Genomic DNA, 27,410 nt, shown 5'->3' on the forward strand with positions numbered 1-27,410 from the left:
GAAAGTGAGGAAAAAGCAGGGGGAGACTCCCAGATGCTAACAACAGGGGAAGCTCTTCCCAGCCCTGGGGCTGCCTGGAGGGAGAAGGGGGGTGCAAGTGGGGGGCTGTCCTCAAGGAAGACAAAGATTTGCTGCAGGTACACATGACAGCCACCAGAGGGCGAGGGAGCGCAGGCCAGGGGAGTGCACGGCAATAACTTGGAGAAGGACCAGCACACTTGGGTCTATACAATCTAAAGTGTGTGTGTGTGTGTGTTACTGCATTAATTCATATCCGTTTATTTAGTACAGGCAGATCTCAGAGATCGTGCAGATTTAGTTCCAGGCCACCACAATAATGCAAATGCCACCATAAAGCAAACAATTCAATAATTAATATTTTTCTGGAAGTCATTTTTTTTCTGGTTTCCCAGTGCACACAAAAGTTATGTTTATTACACTACACTGTCATCTAGTAAGTGTACAATAGCATTATCTCTAAAAAAAATAAAAATTAAACCATGTTGAATTAAAAAATATTTTCTTGCTAATAAATGCTAACCGTCGTCTGAGCTTTTAGCACGTTGTAATCTTTTAGCTGATGGAAGGGTCTTGCTTCAGTATTTGCTGACTGATCAGGGTGGTGGTTGATAGAAAGCTGTGGCAATTTCTTCAAAGAAGACAACTACGAAGGTTGCCGCCTCAGCTGACCCTTCTCGTCACAAAAGACTTGGCTGTATCGGGCAGCGCTGTGGAGGGATGTGAAGAAATTGGAGCGCTGTTGGGTGGGAATGTGAAACACCATAGCTGCTGTGGAAAACAGAGTGGAGGCTCCTCCAAAAATTAAAAAGAGAGATACCATATGATCCGGTAATCCCACTTCTGAATATGTGTTGCCCAAAACTGAAATCAGGATCTGAAGCGGGTACCTGCACTTCTAGTTTCATAGAGCACTATTCTTAGTAGCCCACGAGAGAAAGCCATCCAAATGTCCACCAACGGATGGATGGATGGGCTCAGAGAATATGGTATGAATGAGTAAAGAAAACGTAACATTATTATTAAAAGAGAAGGAAATTCGGTCACACGCTACAATATGGATGAACCTTAAGGATAGTATCCTATGTAAAATAAGCCAGTCATACACACACACACACACACACACACACACACACACACACCAGATATTGTCTGATACCTCTTATATGAGATCTCTAAAGTTGGTGAAAAATAAAATAAAAAATAAAGCAGTCCAACTCCTACAAAGAGAAAGTGGACCTGTGGCTGCCACGGGCTGAGGGGTGAAAGGAATGGGTGGTTATTGCCTGGGTATAGAGTTTCAGATTTGCAAGATTAAAATTTCTAGCAATCTCCTGCTCAACTTTGTGAATTTAGTTAATAATACAAAACTACCAAACTTAAAAAGAATTAAAAGGGTAGATTTCATGTCATGTGTTTTTTACCACAATTTGAAAAAAAAAAAAAGAAAAGGAAATGTGAGATTTGGGATTTGAGTGGTGGGGAATTAGACTTGAGCTCTGTCTCCGACCAATGACTTCACCTGTCTACGTTTCGGTTGAAGGAGTTGATCTAAATAATTTTTAAAGGTTCTACCCAGTTCTAAAATCTAATTCCTTTATAATTATAAAGAGAATATCTTAGCCATTGACTCTAAGACAAAGTCCTCTATAGTACAAAATGTTGACCTCCTTATCTTCCAAAAAATCCCTCCACTACACCTTGTCAGTCGTATCAGACAGACAATCAATTCACATTGGATGCTCAGTGATCAGCATCTCACTAAAGTAATTCATGCTGAAAACAACATGATGATAACTTGAAAAAGGACAATGTTTACCTCAAGCCGAAGGAGGACCAAATTTTAAATATTCATATTATGCTCATTTTATTTTTGATCACTAATCTTTACTGGATGTGTATGAGAAAGATGAGAGCAAAGGTCATTAAAAGAAAGAAAACTATCTCTGAAATGACCCTGATATCAGGTGAAGATCATCTGAATGCAGGAAGTACTAGAGGGATGGAAAGGAAGGAGCAGAATTACGACAGGTTGAGGATGGAACTTGGTGGGTATTAGACAGCAAAGGATCAGAGGATTTTCTAAGGTTTCAGTCTGGAGGGATGGGGGTAACAATGAAACAAGCAATGTTTGTAGAAAGGAAGGTGCCTATGTCGAAACACACAGGAGAGAGATTGGGTCCTGGGATGAAGAGGCATCCTGGAGAGACTGCATGGGTACTTCTACATAGTGTTTGAAGAGAGACAAGAGCAGCAAGGCCTGGACCGATCCTTGGGGCACAGCGGCAGTTAAGCCAAAATCCTCACACTTGCAGCAGGTGTCTTCGGTGTTACAGAGTGTAATGAATAAGAAAGCTTATGAACGAGGAAGAAGAGGCCCTGGCAGGGGTGTAAACAGGGAGGAGGAAGTAACCAAGACAGAGAAATGAAGCCAAAGGGGCCAAGGGTGAGACAAAAGAGCACCCTGCAGCAGAAGTCAGAGGAAGGGGCTGGTGGGGAGGTGTTGGTTAGTGTATCTTTGCTGCCAGAAACGTATGGGAAGGAGGACATCCAAAGTGAGAAAATTCCTGAAAAGGCAGGAAGGGAAAGATTTCCAGGCTCAGACAAGAGAATCAAGTTTGGAAATCGAGGAGGGAACGGTGGAAGGATGAGTGTAGAAAGAAAGGTTATTTGTTGGAATGTATGGCCACAAGCCACAGCAAAAGAACTTTGCTAGCTCAAGTAGAAAGGAATTTATTTGGAAGGCTTTGGGGCAACTCCCAAAATGCATACGAAGGCCAGATAACCAGACTCGGCAAGAGGGCTGAACCAAGGGAGACTGGGCGTAAAAAAGACAGGTGAGCTCCAAGCACAGCATGAGCTTGGGTTAGGCCCCATCACTGGTACTAGACACGTACCAAGAACACAGGTGTCATCTGGTCTCCTCTACGGTCACCTCAAAGCTCTGAAATCCCCAACTGTCCTCCCTAGATTCAAAAGCCCGGTGCCAAGTGTCTTCTTAGCTAACCCTCCATTATCTGCCCACTCTCCCCCCGCCATGACTTCTAAGAGCACCTGACTATTCCGCTTTCTGAGACATACTTGATGTCCCACCAGATACCCAGGGCAGACATTTTTTACAAAAATAAGGCTCTTACAAAAACAAAATAAAACAAATGAACCAAAAGCCTCAAAGAGTCAAAAGTAGTCAAAACAAGAGACACTTGTCTACCACTTCCCACCTCGCCAATTCCCAGACCTGCATTTCAAAACCAAAAGCAAAACAACGTATATGATGCAAAAGTCTTCTGCCTCACATAAAAACAGTCTGCCTTCGTACCGCTGAAAATACTCTACTTCCCAGAGCAAGCCATTAAAATCTCTCCACTCTATCCAAGCTCCAGCCCCAAGACCCCCGACTGACACCCTTTCCTTTGGTTTTCATTCTCTAGCAAGCTTGTTCTGGTATTTTGCAAACCACAAAGCAGTGACAAAGTCAGACAACACTAATGCATGTGTAAACTTGGTGGAAAGAGATTGAAAAGGAAGTTAAAACACTGAGATGATACAATAAGGCACGAAACTCTGGGTAATGGCTTTAGTTCTCTTCTCTGTGGCAGGTCTCCGCTGTGGGTAACATCAACGGCTTCCCTACGCCAGAGCCCCCTCCACGTCTACCTTGCCTTCAGCCAGCACTTTTGCAGCTGGGGACACTTAATCCTCGGGGTGAGCCTCTGACCCTCAATGTCACACAGGAAGATGTCGGCTCTGGGTCATCCTGCGTGTATAGGGTTACAACAGCCTTTCAGAACTGCCTTTCACTAACTTTTTCTTTCTTTTTAAAACATCCTTTGGTTTTATATTGGGCAAGAGCAAAAATAAGATTACTTGATAGTAAATCGCCCCTACCGTACAATTCCAAAATGCTGCTCTTTACCACATTGTAAGATTTCAATACGCAGCCAGCCTATTTCTGATTTCTTCATGGGGACTAATGTGATATAATAACAAAGATGGCTGTATCCCCACCAGGTAATTCAAATCCCCACTTAAATCCTCCACAAGGGGCCCCAACTTTTCTCTTGTCCAAATAAAGACTAAGACGCAAGATGGTTTAGGAACAAATGAAAACTCCATCGCCTTCAACCGAACTCTAGCTCTATCTGTGCAAATAGTAAGCAGTATTTCCCTCTGATTAAACCATCTTTCATTTAAAGAACTATTTCACACTTGAAATTCCCATGCCATATGCAACTGTTATGGGATAAACTGCGTTCCTCCAAAATTTATGTTGATATCCTAACCCCAGGTAACTCAGAATGTGAATGTATTTGAAGATAGGGCCTTTTAAAGAGTGATTAAGCTAAAAGGAGACAATTAGGGTGAGCCTAATCCAATCTGACTGATGTCCCAATACGAAAAGGAAATTTGGACACACAAAGGGACACCAGGGACATATACACAGAGAAAGAAGGCAGCCATTTGTAAGCCAAGGAGCAAAGCCCCAGAAGAAACCAAAGCTACCTCTACCTTGATCTTGGATTTCCAGGATCCAGAACTGTAGGAAAATACATTTCTGTTGTTTAGCCCCCAGTCTGTGGTACTTTGTTATGGCAGTCCTAGCAAACTCATACAGCAACCCGTTCAAAGAGACCAACTGAATTATTAGTAAAGAAAACAATGTATGAACTGCCATCTACTTTCATCGGTGTTTTAAATATTTTTCCATGTCATGAGTGGATGGATTTTGTAATTCCCAGTAGGAAAACATACTTGAAAAGCCTAATGGCAAATCAGTTGTAAAACGTTTTTGCTGTGTCGGGGCAGGCAGTAAGGACTGTCTTCGAAGTCCCCCGACTTACTTTATTAGAAGGCCAGATACATGCTGGCTGCTTGCATGACTGTGTCCCTTGTTAAGTGATCTGTGTTGTTTTTCTTTCAGCAAAGGCTGTATTTGTTTAAAAGACATGAGTCTTGACTTCCAAATTCAAGTGACCATTTTCAGATAAGATTCATAAGTGTCCTAGGTCCACTGCCCCCACCTCAGACTCTAAGACAGGGAGTGTTGTACAGGTGACTTATGAATGAAGTAATCCCAAAGGCAAATTAAGTCAGAAGTTCAGGAAAATAAAAAGGAGGAAGCCAAATAAGGACATGTCTTCAAGCAACGTTTTACAGATAATCACTTCAGGTTTATCCCACGATGAGGATCACTGGATCATGAGAGTGTAATTTGCACCTCAGCCCTGTCCTGACCCAAGGCAACAGCCATGGAACTTTCAAACTCCCAAATCCATCAGTCACTGGCTTACGGGAGAGGAAATTGCCAGACTCTACCAGGCCAATCCTTTGGGGGGAAAAAAAAGAGCTTCAGAGGCTGTCTATTGGGAGCAAAAGTGCCTCAAAGTCCTGGGGCCCCAAAAATAAAATAAAAGGGACTTGAGGAGGTCTGGTGGGAATACCAGCATTACACATCACAGTAAACACTGAATCATTCTGTTTCTTCAGCTCATCTGGAAGATTATGGGTCGTATTCTGGAAGGTCACCTAGACTTTTGGGGTCTGCATTGCTTTAAGAACTTCAGCATCACTCAGATTTTTATTAGGCCCAGGTATTCCTATCATTTCTACCATGCCCCGCCTCCTATTCCAGGCATTCCTTCCTCAGGGAAACCAGCTGAAATGAGCTACCTGAGCTATAGAGTCTCTGTGTTCCCTCTTCCTCTGCCCCGCGCCCCACCTTCTTCTCAAACCTTCTTCACCCGGCCCATCCTCTTTCTGAGGGTCTCTCTCTCTCTCTCTCTCATCACATCCTTCACTCCTACTCTCTGATGTTCTACATTTTTCTGGACTCTTGGTTGGATTTCTTTCAGCACTGTGCTGGCATCCTTATTGTAATCTGCTTGACAAACAAGAACAGTATCATGGGCTGACTTTCCGCAGGGTCTTAGAAGACTGCGTGCTTTCTCCCGCCACCCCGGGCTGGGTTGAATTAGGACTTACATTCAGGTCTCTGTCATGGCCTCCAGTGGGAGCATACACGTTTTGCAGTCTGAAAAGTCCCTTGATTTCTTGGCCTTTATATTGACTAATTGAGAATTTGGCTTAATAGGATACAGCAAAAGTAGGCATAAGAGAAATGTGAGTCATATGCTGATACAATTTCTCTGTGCCTGTGGGGCCTGCTCAGGCCTAATCTTTACATACTGCTTGGATACGGTGATGCTTTGCTGAATGGAATAGATACACAGGTCATAATGAGTAACTCAGGGCCTAGGGTCACCTGGTTTTCCATAACCAAGAGTTCAGTTTTTATCAAGGCCCAATATCAACCCCAAAGCTCTTTCTGTAGAAGAGAAGAAATTCCTGCTAAAAAGTAACTTGACTAAATCCTCAGTGGTCTGAGATTCTCCTCTTGGGGTTTGTCATTGTCTCCTCCAGTATCTTGATATACTTCCAAAACTTTAAGTGCCATTTATTGGATCTGCTTAGACTGCAATCTGGACCATCTAGGGAAAATTGTTGTGGATCCCATTCCAATTGGGACACTGTATTAATTTTCTAGGGCTGTTCTGTTGTAACAAATTACCACAAACTCAGTGGCTTCAAACAGCAGGAATTTATTCTCGCACTGTTCTGGAGGCCAAAAGTTAAGCATCAAAGAGTTGGCAAGGTTGGTTTCTGCTAGAGGCTCTGACGAGAATCTGCTCCATGCTCCTCTCCTAGATGTTGGTGCCTGTGGCAATCTTTGGCGTTCTTGGCTTCTAGATGGATCACTCCAATCTCTGCCTCTGTCTTCCCATTGGCCTCCCCTCTGGGTCTGTTTGTATCTTTCCCTTTTCTTATAAAGATATTTATCATTGGATTTAGGGTACATGTTTCTATAAGGATGATCTAAATCTAGGATGGTTTCCTCTAAGATCCTTGACTTAATTATGTCTGCAAAAACTCCTTTTCCAAATAAGATAACATTTACGGGTCTTGGGATTTAGGACGTGGACATATATTTCAACCCACCAGAGAATTATTTCTGATTACTCAGTTATTAGCTTTAAATATCCATCCAAATCGAACATATATTCTTACTAGTACACAATACAAGGTGGAGGAAACAAAGGAAACCTGTCTTTTACTTTGGAATAAAATACCCCAACATCTCTAAGACTATGATGTAGTAGGGTTTTCACAGAATTTATGTCCCTTTCCATGACATACATAAGTTTTACTAAGGCCAAAGAATTTTCTTGTATTCATATTCTAGCAGCTCATGTCACCAGTATATTTGGCCCATGTAATATGTTATGAATGAGTGAGACAGTCATGCCTCTGTAGACTAAATTGTGGCATGGAGCCGAACAGTTGAAATAATTCTGAGGTAAGATGGTTATGACATGCTGTTAGATATCTACCTACGTAAAATAAACTATCCCAGTGGATCAACAGGAGCACTTTTGTTGCTTTGCTCCTCGAAAGAGATCACCTCCAAATAATAAATGCAATTGGAGTTGCCACCTGCTAAGCTTTAACAATTCATTTTCATTCTCCAAGACCAATCCAAGATCAGTTGACCTGGCCAAACCTGAGAGTTAAGTAAAAACAAAATAGAAATCACCATCCTCACATCTTGAGCCCTACTTAATGCCCATCACCCAGTGTGATGAGCACTGCGTCTTACACACAACTGATAAATTACTGAACACTATGTCTGAAACTAATGATGTACTATATATGTTGGCTAATTGAATTTAAATAAAAATTAAAAAAAAACATCATCCTCATATTTTCCCAGGAAAAAATTTTTTGGGGGTAGCATTAAATTTAGAGATTTCTCCATAGAAATTGTAGTATCTTTGCATTATTAGTTTGATAGCTAAAGGGAGCTCCATAGGCTTCAACTTGGCTCTTCTTACCTTAATAGCTCTTGTATCAAAATCTGGAAAGCCAGTTTTTCCAGGATAGAGGGTATACATAGCAACTACATGCTCACCAACCAGATAATTGATTTTGTATCAGATAAAAGGGTTTGTGATCTACTAAAACTATGAGAAGCATTTGTGAATTAAAACTCCATTTGTTTCTTGACCCTTGTAAGACTCTGTTATGACCAGTGCAAAGCAATGGTACACTGAGATCCCAAGAACTGATGTTACATATAGCCAGTGTCCAGTGACCCTCGGAAGATTTGAGTAGCTCATTCTCTTTAGGGGGAAAAACAAAAAAACCTGCTACATAGCTGAAGGGAAGTTAAATAAAAGATTTAATCTGTGTATTTCTGACTTTTTTTTTCAAAACCTCAAAGGTACTCAGTCTGAGAATCAGGCAGTGAGGTATGACATTTTGATCCAAATTCTATTCTCTCCCGACCAGGAGCTACTTTTCAATTATAAGAACCACGGGAAAGGGGATTTCCACTTTGGAGAAGATGGACTCTTCCCAATATTTTTCAATATGGACACTTCTCAATATTTTTCTCTGTTCCTCTTACTAAGTACAACTAAAAATCCTGGATGTCTTCTCTATTTAAAGGAGAAACAGAAAAATCCACAAATACAGTTGGAGACTTCAACACCCCTGTTAACACTTGATGAAACAACTCAACAGAAAATCAGCCAGTATAGAGAATAAAAGATACCCTCAACCAATAGGATCTAATTGACATTTATAGAATACTCCACCCAGCAACTGCAGAACATACATTTTTTTAATTGCCTGTGAGACACATACCAAGATAGACCATGTTCTGGGCCATAAAACAAACCTCAACAAGTTTAGAAGAACTGCAGTGATACAGAGTGTGTTGTCTGACCACAGCAGCATGAAACTAGACATCACTCATGGAAAGAAACCAGGAAAATCTTCAAACACTGAGAAACTAAAAACACACTTCTAAATAATACATGGATCAAAGAGGATGTCTCAAGGGGAAAAAAAAAAATTAACCTGCATGAAATTATGTAAACACCTCATTCCTTCTTTTCAGCTCTCTGGGGTATGAGGGCAGCTGTCTCATTCTATCTTTCTGGAAGATTCCATGCCCCATGAGCCTTCTAATGGTAGAGACACCATGGCCCCAATACTGACTCTCAGTGGGCACTTTTTTCCATATTACCACATGCAATAATTACATCAGTTATTTAAATATTTAAATGTGGCTTTCAGAATCCTGTTTCTTAAGAGAAAAGAAATTTTATTATCTTCAGCCACACCTCAGCCAGATAGACAACCCCAGATAGCCACTGCTATTCTATCCCCTTAGATTATACTGCCTTCAAGACACTCCTGGATCCCACACTGTAGATCACTGGGTGTAAGGACACTTGGTTTCATACAGTGGAGTCCAACTCTGCCTATGGAGACTTGGTAACTTCCAGAACTGATGGGAAGCTGGGTAACCAGGCTTTGAAACTCAGCTGGGACGAGGAGAGACCAGACAACAGTGAGTATAAGCATATTCTTCCACAGAACTATCCTTTTAGGACATCTCCACCAGCAACACTATCACTAGACCTCAACATCATCATTGTAGGACTCTGGATGCTTCCATAGCGCCCCCCCACCCCCGAATAATGTTCCAACTCTCTCTACAGGACACGACCACTCATTTAGGAATAAACGTCCCAGACAAGAACATCCATCTGGCCCCCATGCCACCAAGTCAGGATTCACAACTGCATTTACTTGCTTTCACCCTAATAATTATGCTGTCTTGTTTCCCAAGGATGGCCTTTAAGATCTCGGTAAATTAGAAGTGTGGAGGTAAATGATGGGTGGATAGAGGAGATGAAATTGATGGGCTAAAGAAGGTGGATTAAAAATAATCTATTATTAAATTCTTTATTTGCCTCTACCCATTGATTGGCAGAAGGGATGGAATGCCCAGGCCAAATTTTATGGTGAAATTTACTGTATTACCTTACTGAAAAGACCAGGAGTAGATCTGACTTTAATTGATAATTAATCCAGAGTTCAACGGTCCAGACCTTGGTTTTTGTCTGCTTCTCAGAATCCATCCCCTCACCTACGCCTCAGACTCAGTCTTCTACTCCACATGATGACAAGAAACCTGCTGCTTCCCTGGGGTCCTGGTCCTCTCAGCTTTAAGCCAAGTAATAATAAGAAGAAGGGTCTCAAGGGTCTCTTTCATTTGAGTTCAGCAAACCCTCAGTGTTTCTCACTATGTTAGCCCCGGACACATTCCCTAAACCCTAACCTGTCACTACAGTCAATATGATGTTCTGCATTGATTGGCCAGGCTGGTCCAATTCTTAACTTTTGGAGGGGTCTAGAGCAAGATTATAAGTAGAGGCCCCTATAATATATGTCAAATTATTTTAAAATTATAAATCAAGTGACATGTTAAATAAAATATATTCTACCCTCTTAACAATATACTTTAACAATAACCTGGGAGGAAGGTCTGCATTTAGAATTCTCAGACTCCTTAGAGGCCTGCTCTGGAATATGGGCATCATGGAAAAGGGTAGCCCAAAGCCTGATGAATTCTCTTTCCTTTCTTGCCTCTGGCCTATGGTCTGATGAATTATCTTTCTTTTCTTGGCTCTAGCCTGTAGCCATATGTACACATGTGGTCACTCTGGCATGCACATCCATACTTGGTCCACAATGCCACAAACAGCTAGCTATTAACCACCCAGGTGAGCACATACCAGCTGCCTTGTCTGCTCTCAGGAGAGGGAAGAGGCCACCATGTGACTTGGAAGCAGGTAGAGATGTTTAGGCAGGTCATTCTGGGATCCTGGATACTTAGATCTAGATCATGGACAAAAATGGGAAGTGGGGGGTCCTGTTGGATATATCAACTGGGCTCAGTGTATTCTCCACAGTGCAGATGAATATGATGCAGGAAGGCTGAAGCAGGACCCAAGATAGGGTCCTACTTGCACAGATCTGGGGGCAGTGCTGAGCAGAGGGTCAGCTTCTTGTCCTTCCCTATAGCCAGGAGTGAAATCAACACCAAAGGAAGCACAGGGCCATTGAATGAAGATCTAGGAGTGGTCGTCCAGAAAGAAATTAGAGATCGCCCTCAGACTTTGGATAAATGGATATCGGGTGGCCAGGAAATAGCAAACGCCAACTGCACGCGTGACTTTAAATATGCTTTAAAATTGGACAGGTGTTTTTGGCTCCCACTTTGTTGCTCTTCTGGGTCCACTGTGGGTCAGTTTGGTTTCCTTCCAATTTAAATTTCACTGCTTGCCTCCATTAGCCCCGTGCCTTTCTCTGCTGCGCTAGTGATCCCGGGCTCTGACCCAGGCAGAGATTCCACTGGACTCTCTCATGGAACATCACCCCAGCCACAGCCCATTGCCTCTCATCCAGACGATCGTAACTGCCTCCTTGTGGGTCCGGTTCTCTGAATCCTGTTTTTTCCCTCACCCTTACACCCGACACTCTACCCCTCACTGCTGCTGCCTTCTATCAACAGACATTTTCCGTTCTGTAGTCAGAGCAAGAATCTTTTAAAAATAATTTTTATTTTTTTATTTTTTTTTTTTTTAATTTATTTGAGAGAGAGAGAATGAGAGACAGAGAGCATGAGAGGGAGGAGGGTCAGAGGGAGAAGCAGACTCCCTGCCGGGCAGGGAGCCTGATGCGGGACTCGATCCCGGGACTCCAGGATCATGACCTGAGCCGAAGGCAGTCGCTTAACCAACTGAGCCACCCAGGCGTCCCTAAAAATAATTTTTAAAAACCTAAATGTTGCACCTGCTATGAAGGCCCCTAGCCCTCAGGACAACGCTGCCCCTCAGTGTGGTTGGCAAAGCCTGTATGGTCTGGTCCAGGTTACCCCTCCTCAAACACCTCTCTCCGCTCTGCCCCACGGGCCCTCCCTCCCCAGTTGTGGGGGATTTCTTTCACTTCTTTGGATCTCTCTCTCTCTCTGTCTGTCTCTCTCCCTCCTTGTCTTCACTCTCTTATCTCCATAGTTTCACAAAGTATTTTCCCTCTCCTAAATCCATTTACATCTCCTTCCTTTTACTTTATTTTTTTTAATTTTTTTATTGTTATGTTAATCCCCATACATTACCTCATTAGTTTTAGATATAGTGTTCCATGATTCATTGTTTGTGCATAACACCCAGTGCTCCATGCAGAACGTGCCCTCCTCAATACCCATCACCAGGCTAACCCATCCTCCCACCCCCCTCCCCTCTAGAACCCTCAGTTTGTTTTTCAGAGTCCATCGTCTCTCATGGTTCTTCTCCCCCTCCGATTTCCCCCCCTTCATTCTTCCCCTCCTGCTACATTCTTCTTCTTCTTTTTTTCTTTCGTAACATATATTGCATTATTTGTTTCAGAGGTACAGATCTGAGATTCAACAGTCTTGCACATTTCACAGCGCTTACCAGAACACATACCCTCCCCAGTGTCCATCTCCCAGTCACCCCATCCCTCCCATCCCACCCCCCACTCCAGCAAGCCTCAGTTTGTTTCCTGAGATTAAGAATTCCTCATATCAGTGAGGTCATATGATACATGTCTTTCTCTGTTTGACTTATTTCGCTCAGCATAATACCCTCCAGTTCCATCCACATCGTTGCAAATGGCAAGATCTCATTCCTTTTGATGGCTGCATAATATTCCATTGTATATATATACCACCTCTTCTTTATCCATTCATCTGTTGATGGACATCTTGGCTCTTTCCACAGTTTGGCTATTGTGGACATTGCTGCTATAAACATCGGGGTGCACGTACCCTTTCGGGTCCCTACTTTTGTATCTTTGGGGTAAATACCCAGGAGTGCAATTGCTGGATCATATGGTAGCTCTATTTTCAACTTTTTGAGGAACCGCCATACTGTTTTCCAGAGTGGCTGCACCAGCTTGCATTCCCAGCAACAGTGTAGGAGGGTTCCCCTTTCTCCGCATCCCCGCCAACATCTGTCATTTCCTGACTTGTTAATTTTAGCCATTCTGACTGGTGTGAGGTGGTATCTCATTGAGGTTTTGATTTGGATTTCCCTGATGCCGAGTGATGTTAAGCACCTTTTCATGTGTCTGTTGGCCATTTGGATGTCTTCTTTGGAAAAATGTCTGTTCATATCTTCTGCCCATTTCTTGATTGGATTCTTTGTTCTTTTGGTGTTGAGTTTGATGAGTTCTTTATAGATTTTGGATACTAGCCCTTTATCTGATATGTCATTTGCAAATATCTTCTCCCATTCTGTCAGTTGTCTTTTGGTTTTGTTGACTGTTTCCTTTGCTTTGCAAAAGCTTTTTATCTTGATGAAGTCCCAATAGTTCATTTTTGCCCTTGCTTCCCTTGCCTTTGGCGATGTTTCTAGGAAGAAGTTGCTGCGGCTGAGGTCGAAGAGGTTGCTGCCTGTGTTCTCCTTTAGGATTTTGATGAACTCCTGTCTCACATTGAGGTCTTTCAACCATTTGGAGTCTATTTTTGTGTGTGGTGTAAGGAAATGGTCCAGTTTCATTCTTCTGCATGTGGTTGTCCAATTTTCCCAACACCATTTGTTGAAGAGACTGTCTTTTTTGCATTGGACATTCTTTCCTGCTTTGTCAAAGATGAGTTGACCATAGAGTTGAGGGTCCATTTCTGGGCTCTCTATTCTGTTCCATTGATCTATGTGTCTGTTTTTGTGCCAGTACCATACTGTCTTGATGATGATAGCTTTGTAGTAGAGCTGGAAGTCCGGAATTCTGATGCCGCCAGCTTTGCTTTTCTTTTTCAACATTCCTCTGGCTATGCGGGGTCTTTTCTGGTTCCATACAAATTTTAGGATTATTTGTTCCATTTCTGTGAAAAAAGTGGATGGTATTTTGATGGGGATTGCATTGAATGTGTAGATTGCTCTAGGTAGGATTGACATCTTCACAATATTTGTTCTTCCAATCCATGAGCATGGAACGTTTTTCCATTTCTTTGTGTCTTCCTCAATTTCTTTCATGAGTATTTTATAGTTTTCTGAGTACAGATCCTTTGCCTCTTTGGTTAGATTTATTCCTAGGTATCTTATGGTTTTGGGTGCAATTGTAAATGGGATCGACTCCTTAATTTCTCTTTCTTCTGACTTGTTGTTGGTGTATAGGAATGCCACTGACTTCTGTGCATTGATTTTATATCCTGCCACTTGACTGAATTCCTGTATGAGTTCTAGCAGTTTTGGGGTGGAGTCTTTGGGATTTTCCACATAAAGTATCATATCATCTGCAAAGAGTGAGAGTTTGACTTCTTCTTTGCCAATTTGGATGCCTTTGATTTCTTTTTGTTGTCTGATTGCTGTGGCTAGGACTTCCAATACTATGTTGAATAGCAGTGGTGATAGTGGACATCCCTGCCACGTTCCTGACCTTAGGGGGAAAGCTCTCAGTTTTTCCCCATTGAGAATGATATTCGCTGTAGGTTTTTCATAGATGGCTTTTATGATATTGAGGTATGTACCCTCTATCCCTATACTCTGAAGAGTTTTGATCAAGAAAGGATGCTGTACTTTGTCAAATGCTTTTTCTGCATCTATTGAGAGGATCATATGGTTCTTGTTGTTTCTTTTGTTAATGTGTTGTATCACGTTGATTGATTTGCGGATGTTGAACCAACCTTGCAGCCCAGGGATAAATCCGACTTGGTCATGGTGAATAATCCTTTTAATGTACTGTTGGATCCTATTGGCTAGTATTTTGGTGAGAATTTTTGCATCCATGTTCATCAGGGATATTGGTCTGTAATTCTCCTTTTTGATGGGGTCTTTGTCTGGTTTGGGGATCAAGGTAATGCTGGCCTCATAAAATGAGTTTGGAAGTTTTCCTTCCATTTCTATTTTTTGGTACAGTTTCAGAAGGATAGGTATTAATTCTTCTTGAAATGTTTGGTTGAATTCCCCTGGGAAGCCATCTGGCCCTGGGCTTTTGTGTTTTGGGAGATTTTTGATGACTGCTTCTATTTCCTTAGTGGTTATAGGTCTGTTCAGGTTTTCTATTTCTTCCTGGTTCAGTTTTGGTAGTTGATACATCTCTAGGAATGCATCCATTACTTCCAGGTTAACTAATTTGCTGGCATAGAGTTGCTCATAATATGTTCTTATAATTGTTTGTATTTCTTTGGTGTTGGTTGTGATTTCTCCTCTTTCATTCATGATTTTGTTGATTTGGGTCCTTTCTCTTTTCTTTCTGATAAGTCTGGCCAGGGGCTTATCAATCTTGTTAATTCTTTCAAAGAACCAGCTCCTAGTTTCGTTGATCTGTTCTACTGTTCTTTTGGTTTCTATTTCATTGATTTCTGCTCTGATCTTTATTATTTCCCTTCTTCTGCTGGGTTTAGGCTTTATTTGCTGTTCTTTCTCCAGCTCCTTTAGGTGTAGGGTTAGGTTGTGTACTTGAGACCTTTCTTGTTTCTTGAGAAAGGCTTGTATTGCTATATACTTTCCTCTTAGGACTGCCTTTGCTGTATCCCAAAGATTTTGAATAGTTGTGTTTTCATTTTCATTGGTTTCCATGAATTTTTTAAATTCTTCTTTAATTTCCTGGTTGACCCGTTCATTCTTCAGTAGGATGCCCTTTAGCGTCCATGTATTTGAGTTCTTTCCGACTTTCCTCTTGTGATTGAGTTCTAGTTTCAAAGCATTGTGGTCTGAAAATATGCAGGGGATGATCCCAATCTTCTGGTACCGGTTGAGACCTGATTAATGACCTAGGATGTGATCTATTCTGGAGAATGTTCCATGGGCACTAGAGAAGAATGTGTATTCCGTTGCTTTGGGATGGAATGTTCTGAATATGTCTGTGAAGTCCATTTGGTCCAGTGTGTCATTTAAAGTCTTTATTTCCTTGTTGAGCTTTTGCTTAGACGATCCGTCCATTTCAGTGAGGGGGGTGTTAAAATCCCCCACTATTATTGTATTGTTGTCAATGTGTTTCTTTGCTTTTGTTATTAATTGCCTTATATAATTGGCTGCTCCCATGTTAGGGGCATAGATATTTACAATTGTTAGATCTTCTTGTTGGATAGACCCTTTAAGTAGGATATAGTGTCCTTCCTCATCTCTTATTACAGTCTTTGGTTTAAAATCTAATTTGTCTGATATAAGGATTGCCACCCCAGCTTTCTTTTGGTGTCCATTAGCATGGTAAATGGTTTTCCACCCCCTCACTTTCAATCTGGGGGTGTCTTTGGGTCTAAAATGAGTCTCTTGCAGACAGCATATCGATGGGTCTTGTTTTTTAATCCAATCTGATAGCCTGTGTCTTTTGATTGGGGCATTTAGCCCATTTACATTCAGGGTAACTATTGAAAGATAGGAATTTAGTGCCATTGTATTGCCTGTAAAGTGACTGTTACTGTATATTGTTTGTGTTCCTTTCTGGTCTATGTTGCTTTTAGGCTCTCTCTTTGCTTAGAGGACCCCTTTCAATATTTCTTGTAGGGCTGGTTTCGTATTTGCGAATTCCTTTAGTTTTTGTTTGTCCTGGAAGCTTTTTATCTCTCCTTCAATTTTCAATGACAGCCTAGCTGGATATAGTATTCTTGGCTGCATATTTTTCTCATTTAGTGCTCTGAATATGTCCTGCCAGTCCTTTCTGGCCTGCCAGGTCTCTGTGGATAAGTCTGTTGCCAATCTAATGTTTCTACCATTGTAGGTTACATATCTCTTCTCCCGAGCTGCTTTCAGGATTTTCTCTTTGTCTCCGAGACTCGTAAGTTTTACTATTAGATGTCAGGGTGTTGACCTATTTTTAGTGATTTTGAGAGGGGTTCTCTGTGCTTCCTGGATTTTGATGCCTGTTTCCTTCCCCAAATTAGGGAAATTCTCTGCTATAATTTGCTCTATTATACCTTCTGCCTCTCTCTCTCTTTCTTCTTCTTCTGGGATCCCAATTATTCTAACGTTGTTTCGTCTTATGGTATCGTTTATCTCTCGAATTCTGCCCTCGTGATCCAGTAGTTGTTTATCTCTCTTTTTCTCAGCTTCTTTATTTTCCATCATTTGGTCTTCTATCTCACTGATTCTTTCTTCTGCCTCATTTATCCTAGCAGTTAGTGCCCCCATATTTGATTGCACCTCATTAATAGCCTTTTTGATTTCTACTTGGTTCGATTTTAGTTCTTTTACTTCTCCAGAAAGGGTTTGTCTAATAACTTCCATGCTTTTTTCAAGCCCAGCTAGTATCTTTAAAGTGATGGTTCTGAACTCTAGATCTGACATCGTACTAATGTCCATATTGAGTAGGTCCCTGGCAGTCGGTACTACCTCCTGTTCTTTTTGTTGAGGTGATTTTTTCCGTCTTGTCATTTTGTGCAGAGAATAGATTAATGCGAGAACAAAATGCTAGCAGGGTAACAACGTCCCCAGAAAATATACTCTAAACAACTCAGAAAAGACCTGAAGTAGTGGGAAAAGAAAGGGAAAGAGAGAAAAAAGAAAAAGAAAGAAAAAAAGAAAAAAGAAAAAGATAAAGATAATAACAAACAAAAGCAGAACAAAACAAAACAAAACAAAAACAGAATGTGATCAAATATGATCAAGCTGGTTTATGGATCAGTGCCACACACTAGATTTTGGGTGTATTTTGGTCTGTTAAAAGAAAGTGCCTCCCAAAATTTTAAAGAAATAAAAACTTATATATGTACAATAATAAGGGTTGATATGATGAAGGGATGGAATATGACTGTAAAGATGGAAATTATAAAAAATTTTAAAAAAGGATTTGATAAGTTGTTTGAAAAAAGAAAGAAGGGGATTAAAAAAAAAAAAAAGAAAGAGAGAAAAAAGGGAGAGAATGTGATCAGGCAGGGGAGTAGAAAAAAACCATACACTAGAGATTTAGAGTATATTTTCATCTGTTAGAAGAAACTATCTCAAGATTTTAAAGAGAGAACAACTTATATATATATGCCAAAAATACGGGTAACTATTATGAAGGGATAGAATATGACTTTAAAAATGAAAAATAAAAATGTTTTTTTTTTTTAAAGAAGGGATTGATAAGATGTTGGTTGAAAAAGGGAAAAAGAAAAATTCAAAAAAAAAAAGAAAAAAAGAAAAAAGAGAAAAGGACAGATAAAAAAAATAATTAACTTGGAAAGACTAAAGAATCATGGTAAAAAAGCCATGAATTCTATGTGCAGTATTCCCCTAGCGCTGGAGTTCTGCCGTTCTCATTGATCGGTAAACTTGGTCTTGGCTGGCTGTTCTCGCTGATCTTCTGGGGGAGGGGCCTGTTGCCGTGGTTCCCAAATGTCTTTGCCGGAGGCAAAATTGCCCCGCCCTTGCAGGTCCGGGCCAAGTAATCTGCTGGGGTTTGCTCTCCGGAGCTTTTGTTCCCTGCAAGCTTTCCGTACAGCTTTGGAGGCGGAGAGTGAAAATGGCGGCCTCCCAGTCTCCGCCCCGGAGGAGCCGAGAACTCGGGGTCCCGCTCCTCAGCGAGCCCCCAGAGAAAAGCAGTCAGTCACTCCCGTCTCCCCGATCTCCGGCCACACTCCGCGCTCACCCGGCCTGTGACCGCGCCTTTCTATCCGGCACCCGACCCGGCGTGGAGTCTCCAAACCCAGCAGATCCCTGCGGTGCGCTCCCGCACCTCTCCTCCCGGGGGAAGAAGGTGAGTCTCCCTGGATCTGCCGCTTGTTGGGTCCCTGCTGGAGGAGCAGTGGCCCGACTGTGCCGCGGATCACGGTTTATAGCAACCCCGAGCTGAGAGCCCGCGCCTGGGCTCCGTCTCTGCAGCCGGCTTCCCTGCTCCGATACCTGGGAGCTCTGCCGCACTCAGGCGCCCCAGGTCTTTCTGTGACCCCGAGGGTCCTGAGACCACACTGTCCCGCGAGGGTTCCACCCCCAACTTCGCCACCAGAGTGACGTCCCTCAGCGGAGCAGACTTCTAAAAGTTCCGATTTTGTGCTCCCTGGCTCTATCACTTGCCAGAAGGGGCCGACGGAGGCCCCTCCCCCACCGTCTATCCTCCCTAATAACGCCTCGGATTCACTTCTCCGCACGTCCTACCTTCCAGAAAGTGGTCGCTTTTCTGTTCAGAGAGTTGTTGCTATTCTTTTCTTCGATCTCCTGTTGAGTTTGTAGGTGTTCAGAATGGTTTGATCCCTATCCAGCTGAATTCCTGAGAGGAGACGAAATGCAGGTCTCCTACTCCTCCGCCATCTTGCTCCGCCCATCTCCTTCCTTTTACTTTAATTAAATAAATACTCATCATCCTTTAGCTTTTAACATAAAAGTAATAACTTCTGGGATACCATCCCTGACTCACCAATACAGGGTGTGTTCCCCAAATACAGAACCCCACAGAGGATGCAGCCTCATGGCAAGTCAGACCATATGTATAAAGACACATTCCTAAATTAGGCAAATTCATGAGGAATGTCACCTTCAGTTCTCAACAGAACTCTATGGGGTGCTTGGTTTTATTACTGCGTGAAAGATGGGGACTCTGAAGCCTAAGGACTTAGGGACTTCTCCAAGGCCAAGGCTACATAGGTAGCAAAGGGAGGTACCAATTTTCTCTCCAAATACCATGAACATCAGCCTATTATTTGCATCCCTGGTGTGTCCCAGCCTTCCCGACAGTAGAGAGATCATGGTTTCCGTAATTCCTAACACATCCTCCTTAAAAGCCCAGGCTGGAGCTGGCTGAAGCTGCCAAGAAAACAGCCAATTAGTGCTCTGTTTGGGGTTCCTTTGCCTCTGTATTACTGCACTCCTTGAAGACTCCTTCCTTTGTTTATCCACTGAAGTTCAGCAGACCCCCTGGGGCTTGCTCTAACATGGAATCATAATAATTAGTCCAAAATGACAATTCTATTATACTTTCACTTTTATCTCCGGAGATGCCCAGACACCTTGCCAACACTCAGTCTGTACTTTTGTCTGAAGATGGGACCAACTGTGGGAGGAAGTGGGAAGTCCCCTTATGGAAGCAAATGTTGTAAAAGAAAATTGGTATCTGGTTCCTGTCCCTTGTGCATGTGTAATATTTGGGGGTTAACAGAATGCACTTGTAATTTATAACTCTATGATGACAGATATAAGCTTGGCAAAGGCAATTTTAGGGTGGGGAGAGGGATGAATGTTACATCTGGAGTGCTCTATGTCTCAGAATTTGACTGTAAGTCAACTTATTCATGGCAATCAACTTGGAATGAAGGGTTTCATGGGATGTAGGACTTCCGGTGATAAAGCCGGGACAGTCCAGAGCAAAATAAGATGCGCTGGTTGCTTTACCTAACACAGATACCAGCTACGTACCAAGGTTTGGCAAATGACCTGCCACCTACTTTTGTAAATGAAGTTTTATTGGGATACAGCCATGCCCATCTAATTCTGAATGGTCTATGGGTGATGTCCCACTATGCTAGCTGAGCCCTATAGCTGTTTAGAGGGAGACCATATGGGCCACAGCGCTGAGCATACTTACTACCTAGCACTGCACAGAAAAAGTTTGTCACATCCTGATCTATATTTCACTTAGAAAAGATCTTGAAGACGATGTATGCAATGATGTCTAAGGATTTTGGGGCACCTGGGTGGCTCAGTCAGTTAAGGGTCCTACTCTTGATTTCGGCTCACGTCATGATCTTAGGGTGGTGAGATCAAGCCCCGGGTCAGATTCCACGGTCAGTGGGGAGTCTGCTTCTCTCCTTCTCCCTCTCTCTCTGCCCCTTCCCCCACTTGTGTGTTCTCTCTCTCTCAGATAAATCAATCACTCAATCAATCACTCAATCAATCTTAAAAAAAAAAAAAAAGATGTCTAAAGTATTCATCAGAGATAACCAAACCCACATTCTTTCACTTTATGATCAACCACCATAAAATGGCTTTATATAGTGAAGTTCTGATACAGACATCCAATTACTCCTTAGTAAGAGAGGATGCTAACCTTTCACCAGAAAGACCAAGAGAACAGTTGCTATTTTATCTAAAATGTTCTTTTCTGTCTAGGTTCTCTTTGTCCTGGGATTTAGCTTCCTGCTGTTCAGGTTAGTTTGTAGATCTATAAATCTCTCAATGCTCAAAGTTGGGTTTTTTTTCCTTAATTTTATTAAATTTTTAAATTTTAATTCCAGTAAAATCATCATACAGTGTTTATTAGTTTCAGGTGTACAATACAATGCTTCAAATATTCTATACATTACTCAGAGCTCAACATGATAAGTGCACTCCTTAATCCCCATCACCTGTATCTCCCAACCCCCACCAACCTCCCCTCTGGTAACCATCAGTTTGTTCTCTATAGTTAAGAGTCTGTTTCTTGGTTTGTCTCTCTCTCTCTCTCTTTTTTTCTTTGTTCATTTTTTTCCTTAAATTCCACGTATGAGTGAAATCATATGGTATTTGTCTTTATTTCGCATAGCATAATACCCTTCAGCTTCATCCGTGTCATTGCAAATGGCAAGATTTCATTTTTTTTAAAGATTTTATTTATTTATTTGTCAGTGAGAGAGAGCACAAGTGGGGGGAGTGGCAGGCAGAGGGAGAAGCAGGCTCCCCACTGAGCAAGGAGCCCAATGGGGGACTCGATCCCAGGACCCAGGGATCATGACCTGAGCCAAAGGCAGATGCTTAATCGACTGAGCCACCCAGGCATCCCAAGATTTCAATCTTTTTATGGCTGAATAATTTTCCATTGTATATGTATACCACATCTGCTTTATCCATTCATCTCTTGATAGGCAATTGGGCTATTGTAGATAATGCTTCAATAAACACAGGGGTGCAGCTATCCTTTCGAATTAGTGTTTTTGTATTTTTGGGGTAAATAACCAGTAGTGTCATCACTGGATCATAGGATAGTTAGAGTTTTAAATTTTTGAGTAAATTTCATACTGCTTTTTACAGTGGCTACACCAGTTTTCATTCCCACCAACAGAGCACGAGAGTTCCTTTTTCTCTACATCCTTGTCAACATTTGTTGTTTCTTGTGTTTTTAATTTCTCAATGCTCAAAATTTTAGGATTTTTTTTTTAAGTAGTCTCCACGCCCAGCCTGGAGCTCAATGTGGGGCTCCAACTCATGAGATCAAGACCCGAGCTGAGATCAAATCAGATGCTTAAACAACTGAGCAACCCAGGTGCCCCAAAGTTCTAAATATCAAGTTTTTTTTTTTTTTAAATATTTTATTTTTTTATTTGAGAGAGAGAGAATGAGAGAGAGCACATGAGAGGGGGGAGGGTCAGAGGGAGAAGCAGACTCCCCGCCGAGCAGGGAGCCTGATGCGGGACTCGATCCAGGGACTCCAGGATCATGACCTGAGCCGAAGGTAGTCGCCCAACCAACTGAGCCACCCAGGTGCCCTAAATATCAAGTTTTTAATGTATAAATTTCTATAGATGATTGTCTCCCAAAGCTATTCCTGCTATGATGTTGACTGCTTGCTTTGTATATAAAAATGGACTCTAGAGGGCACCTGGGTGGCTCAGTTGGTTAAGCGACTGCCTTCAGCTCAGGTCATGATCCTGGAGTCCTGGGATGGAGTCCCACATCGGGCTCCCAGCTCAGCGGCGAGCCTGCTTCTCCCTCTGACCTTCTCCCCTCTCATGGTGTTTCTCTCTCTCTCGCTCTCTAATACATAAATAAATAAAATCTTTAAAACAAAATGGACTCTAGAATTGGACTCTGGTTCAAAATATAGCTTAGCCACTCACTGGTGAGTGGTCTTGAGTAGGTTCAACTCCTTGGGACCTCAGTTTTCTCATCTGCTTAGTACAAATACTATTATGGTATGTTCAAAGAATTAATGTAGCCAGAGTACTAAGCACCAAAGTATACACTCTAAGCATTCAATACATTTAAGCTACTGTTTATTAATATCACCATTATTAACAACTCCTTAAATCATTACTTGGTCTATTATTCTGAAGTTATAAACTTTTACTTCCTTCTTGGTGCCTGTATTAGTCAAGGTTCTCCAGAGAAACAGAACCAATAGGAGATGATAGATAGATAGATAGATAGATAGATAGATAGATAGTTAGATAGATAGATAGATAGATAGATAGATAGATAATGATTTATTATAAGGAATTGGCTCATGGAATAGTTCAAATGCCTGAGTGTTGGTGGTATAGATTCTGGGTCAGGTGTGAAGGTCTGAGAACCAGGAGCACTGAGGGCAGGAAGATATCTCAGCTTCAACTGTCAGACAGAGAGAGATTCAGACATTTAAGAGTTTGGGTTGAATGATGCCTACCCACACTGCACAGGGCCATTTGCTTTAGTCAGTTCACCTTTTCAAATGTTAATCTCTTCTGGAAACATCTTCACAGGCACACCCAGAAATAATGTTGAATCCTGTGGCCCGTCAAGGTCACTCATAAACTTAACCATCACAGCGTCCAAACTAGAACACATCCCCTTCTGGACAAACAACTGAACACAGTGGTAATACCTTCTCGCACAGATCTTCCCGAGTAGCACTTGCTCAGAGACATTTGTGTTGAACGTCTCGGGACCCACTCTGCGGGCTGCATGTACACATGGGCCCCTTGAGGCATCCCATTTCCTTCATCTCTACAGCTCAGTGAGAAGCAGAGCTGTCCCTTCTCCTGACCTCAACTGAGCACGTCCATGTCACACAGTTAGGGAGCAGTGATCTAGATCCCAAGGCCTCTCCTTTTCCTCCAAGTCCAGCGCTTTTTTTTATTGTCTTCTGTGTCTTTTGAGATAATCCCTAGCGCCACCGTTAAACAAAAAGCAGTAGGCAGTCTTAAACATTGAAATGTTGCTCAAAACCTCCTTAGTAGGGACAAAATAATCTATTCCTGAAGGAAGAAAGTTGAAATTCAATGTATTCAGGTTGAACTTGCTGCATCCTAGAACATTAAGCCTCGATGGTTCAGGCTATTAAGCATCCGACTCTTGATTTTCAGGTCATGATTTCAGGGTCATGAGATTGAGCCCCTGCATGGGGAGTCTTCCCTCAGCGTGGAGTCGGCTTGTCCCTCTACCTGTGCCCCTCCCCCCACTTGTGTGCTGGCTCTCTCTCTCTCTCTCAAAAAAATAAATAAATAAAATCTTAAAAAAAAAAAAAGAACATTAAGTCTCTGGCATTGTTCTCTCAGACCTTCTGAAACCTCACAGAGATTAGAGGACATTTTGAGATTAAGCATACTGTTCAGAGAATGAGGATAGGAAGGCCTCTTGAAACTCCACTACAGATATTGACTTTAAGCATAATAGTCCTTTAAGGAGAATGTTTAACTGACAACATAGACTTTTTTTTTTTTCTTTCTTCAGATACCTCTTGTGAAACCTATTTTGACTGAGAATGTTTATTTGGTGATGATGATCAGTGAATTTTTACGTTGAAGGGGACTTCAGGGGTGATGCTGAACAATGCCATTTTGTGGCCAGCGACAACTGAGGCTCAGGAAAGCTGAGTGACATGCCCAACGTCACACCCCAAAGAAGGAGAAGCACCACTGATAGGACCTAGATCTCTTGATTCTTAGTTAAGGGTCTCTTCAGCTGTGAGCCTTTCCCTGTAGATCCCTTGTTACATTTTTCTACCAGCTACAAATGTCCTCCCAAGTGTAGCTTTCTCGGAGAGCCATGAGCCTGGAGCGTTAAGGATATGCCATGTGGAAGTCAGCCAAATCTTAAACCTTTCTCTCTGGCCAGCCTGGTCTTAGCCTTGTTTGTGACCTGGGTTCTAGCTTCCATTCGGACTCCCTATTTTTCCTCCTCTGCTCTGTGCATTGTTTTTTTTTTTTTTTTTTGGATTTTAGTAGGATTGATAAAGTTTGCTTTTGTCTGCACTCAGGATATTACTTAATAAAATACAAGGTCACTTGTGTGAATGAGAGGCAACATATGGTAGCGATTACATGGCAAAGGAACAAAAGCCCAGCGAGGGAACACAAAAGCACATTTTCTGCTGCCAACTAGCAGCACTCACTGAGGGAAGCAAATAGTCTGCCTGTAATTCTGTCAACAAGCCTGAGGCACAGACTCTTGAAAATCCCAGAAGTGAATCTGTGAGTGAGGGGAAAAGCCCTAATGAAAGAAAATAGAGAAATGAGCTCTGTGCTGAGCAGAGTCACTCCCTGTGGCATTGTGATTGGGGCGCAGGCATCCATCCACATACACTTGGGCTGAAGTCCCTGTCTCCCACCCTTGTGAACTTTATGTTGTTGGTCACATGGCGCAACCTCTTTGAGACATAGTTTATTTTCAACAACAACAAAGAGGGGAATACTAATAATACCTACTTTGCTGAGTTATTGTACAGGTTGCAAATAGTGTCTGATACTAGGCATGAGAACTCAAGACTGTTAGCTATGATTATTATTATTATTATTATTATTATTATTATTATTATTATTATTCCTAGCACCTTCCATCATTATCATCTTAGTCTAAGGCATCATGATTGATCTTATCTGGCAAAGATGAGTAGTTCATAAGAACTTCCCGACAAGTTATACATACAAACTATTTATATTTAACATATGTGTGTTTGTGGATACAGTTACACAATCTTTTATCCAAAATCACAGGTCATACACACTTTAGAGAAAAAAAAAAGAAATCAGAACTTTGGAAATATTAGATAAGTTATACAGGGCACATAGCATATGCTATGTAACAATCCCAGTGAATTGCTGAGTAGTGCCCTACAATCAGTCACATTCACTTCATTGTCAGGGGTTCCCAAGACCATCCCCAGACCTGGTGATTTGCTAGAAGGACTCGCAGAAGTCAGCATATAGTCATGCTCATAGCTATGATTTATTATAACAAAAGGACACAAAGCAGAATCAGCAAAGATAAAAAGCTCAAGGGACAAAGTCCAGAGGAAACCAGGCATAAGCTTCCAGAGCCTTCTCCCAGGGGGGTCACACAGGATGCACTTGATCTCTCCAGCTACATATGTGACAACACATGCGAAATGGCATCTACCATGGAAGCTCATTGGACATTCAGCGCCCAGGGTTTTTATTGGGGACTCGACACATAAACACCCTCCACCTTGCACAGACCAAAATTCAAGACTCCCAGAAGGAGAAAGAGGTTTTCAGCATAAGCCACATTGTTTCTATGAACAGCTTAGCATAGTAAGCCGCTCTTATGAGTCAGGGATGGTGGCAACCCTCCCAAAATGCAAGTTTCCAGATGCCAGTCAGGAGCCAATCATGCAGAGGCCTTTTTAAGGGGGAGCAGTCTCAGGCCTGCTGCGCTCACTCTTTCCACGCAGCTCTCTGTAGCAAAATCTGTGAATAATTACACGAAGAGTCATGAAGACTCCAAGCAGCCTCATGCCACTTTGGGTCAGGCTTTGCCACCAAATCAATTCAGATTAGGTCAGGTATTGCTGTAAAACATGTCATGAAAGCCTCTGGTTTTCAGAACTTCTTGGGTTTTGGAATTGCCATGAAGAGATTAAAGCTGTTTTGTTCTCTCTCTCTCTCTCTCTCTCTTTCTGCTTTTTCTTTCTTCCTTCCGTTTTTCCTTTATTCCCTTCTCTTCTCCCTTTCTCTCTCTCTCTCTCTTTCTTTCTTCTTAACTTTACCTTTGCTCAATCTAATTATTAAGGAAAATGTATACAGTTGCACAAAAGTCAGGAGGTGAGAAATGCAAGCGTTTCATACCATTACAGGCTTTATACCCTACATGGTGGTATGATGTCCCTTGAAGGGAGATTGTGATAAATGTAGGGCAAACCCTAAAGCAATGACTAAAATAACCAAACAAGTGGTTCAGCTAATGAGCCAAAAAGGAGATAAAATGGAATCCCAAAATTATATTTAATTAATTCCAAACAAGTTAGAACAACAGAAAAAGGGAACAAAAAACAAATGAGACAAATAGGGAACAAACAACAAGCAAACAGAGTTAAACCTAATGATATCATTGATTACATTAAAAGTAAAGAGCCCAAACATTCCAATTAAGAAGCAAAATGTCAGATTGGATAAAAAAGCAATACCCACATTCGTGTTGCCTAGCAGAAATGATCTCTACAACAATGCAAATAGATTAAAAATAAGGATGAAAAAATATGCTATGTTAACACTAAAAAACAAAACAAAACAAAAAAAACAGAAAAACCAAGCAGAGTGGGTATATCAGTATCCCACAAAGTAAATTTCCAAGAATATTAGAAGAGATAAATAAGGTAATTTTATGGTGGTAAAAATGTCCTTTAAGAAGACAAAACAACCAGGGGCGCCTGAGTGGCTCAGTCGTTAAGCGTCTGCCTTCGGCTCAGGTCATGATCCCAGGGTCCTGGGATCGAGCCCCGCATCGGGCTCCCTGCTCGGCGGGAAGCCTGCTTCTCCCTCTCCCTCTCCCCCTCCTTGTGTTCCCTCCCTCGCTGTCTCTCTCTCTGTCAAATAAATAAAATCTTTAAAAAAAAAAATAAATAAACTGCTTGTTTCTCCTTTTGCTCATGCTGGTTCAATCCCACCCAGCAATCATCTATTTCGCTTGTGAGTT

The 27,410-nt window shown here is 41.9% G+C and overlaps 1 long non-coding RNA gene across 5 annotated transcripts in view; it reads left to right on the forward strand.

The window, feature by feature from the left end:
- LOC144382845 (uncharacterized) overlaps positions 1 to 27,410 on the forward strand; it is a 147,829-nt gene that overhangs the window by 92,528 nt on the left and 27,891 nt on the right. The window lies entirely within an intron of this gene.

The sequence above is a fragment of the Halichoerus grypus genome, chromosome 8 (genome assembly GCF_964656455.1).
Source record: "Halichoerus grypus chromosome 8, mHalGry1.hap1.1, whole genome shotgun sequence".
NCBI lineage: Eukaryota > Metazoa > Chordata > Mammalia > Carnivora > Phocidae > Halichoerus > Halichoerus grypus.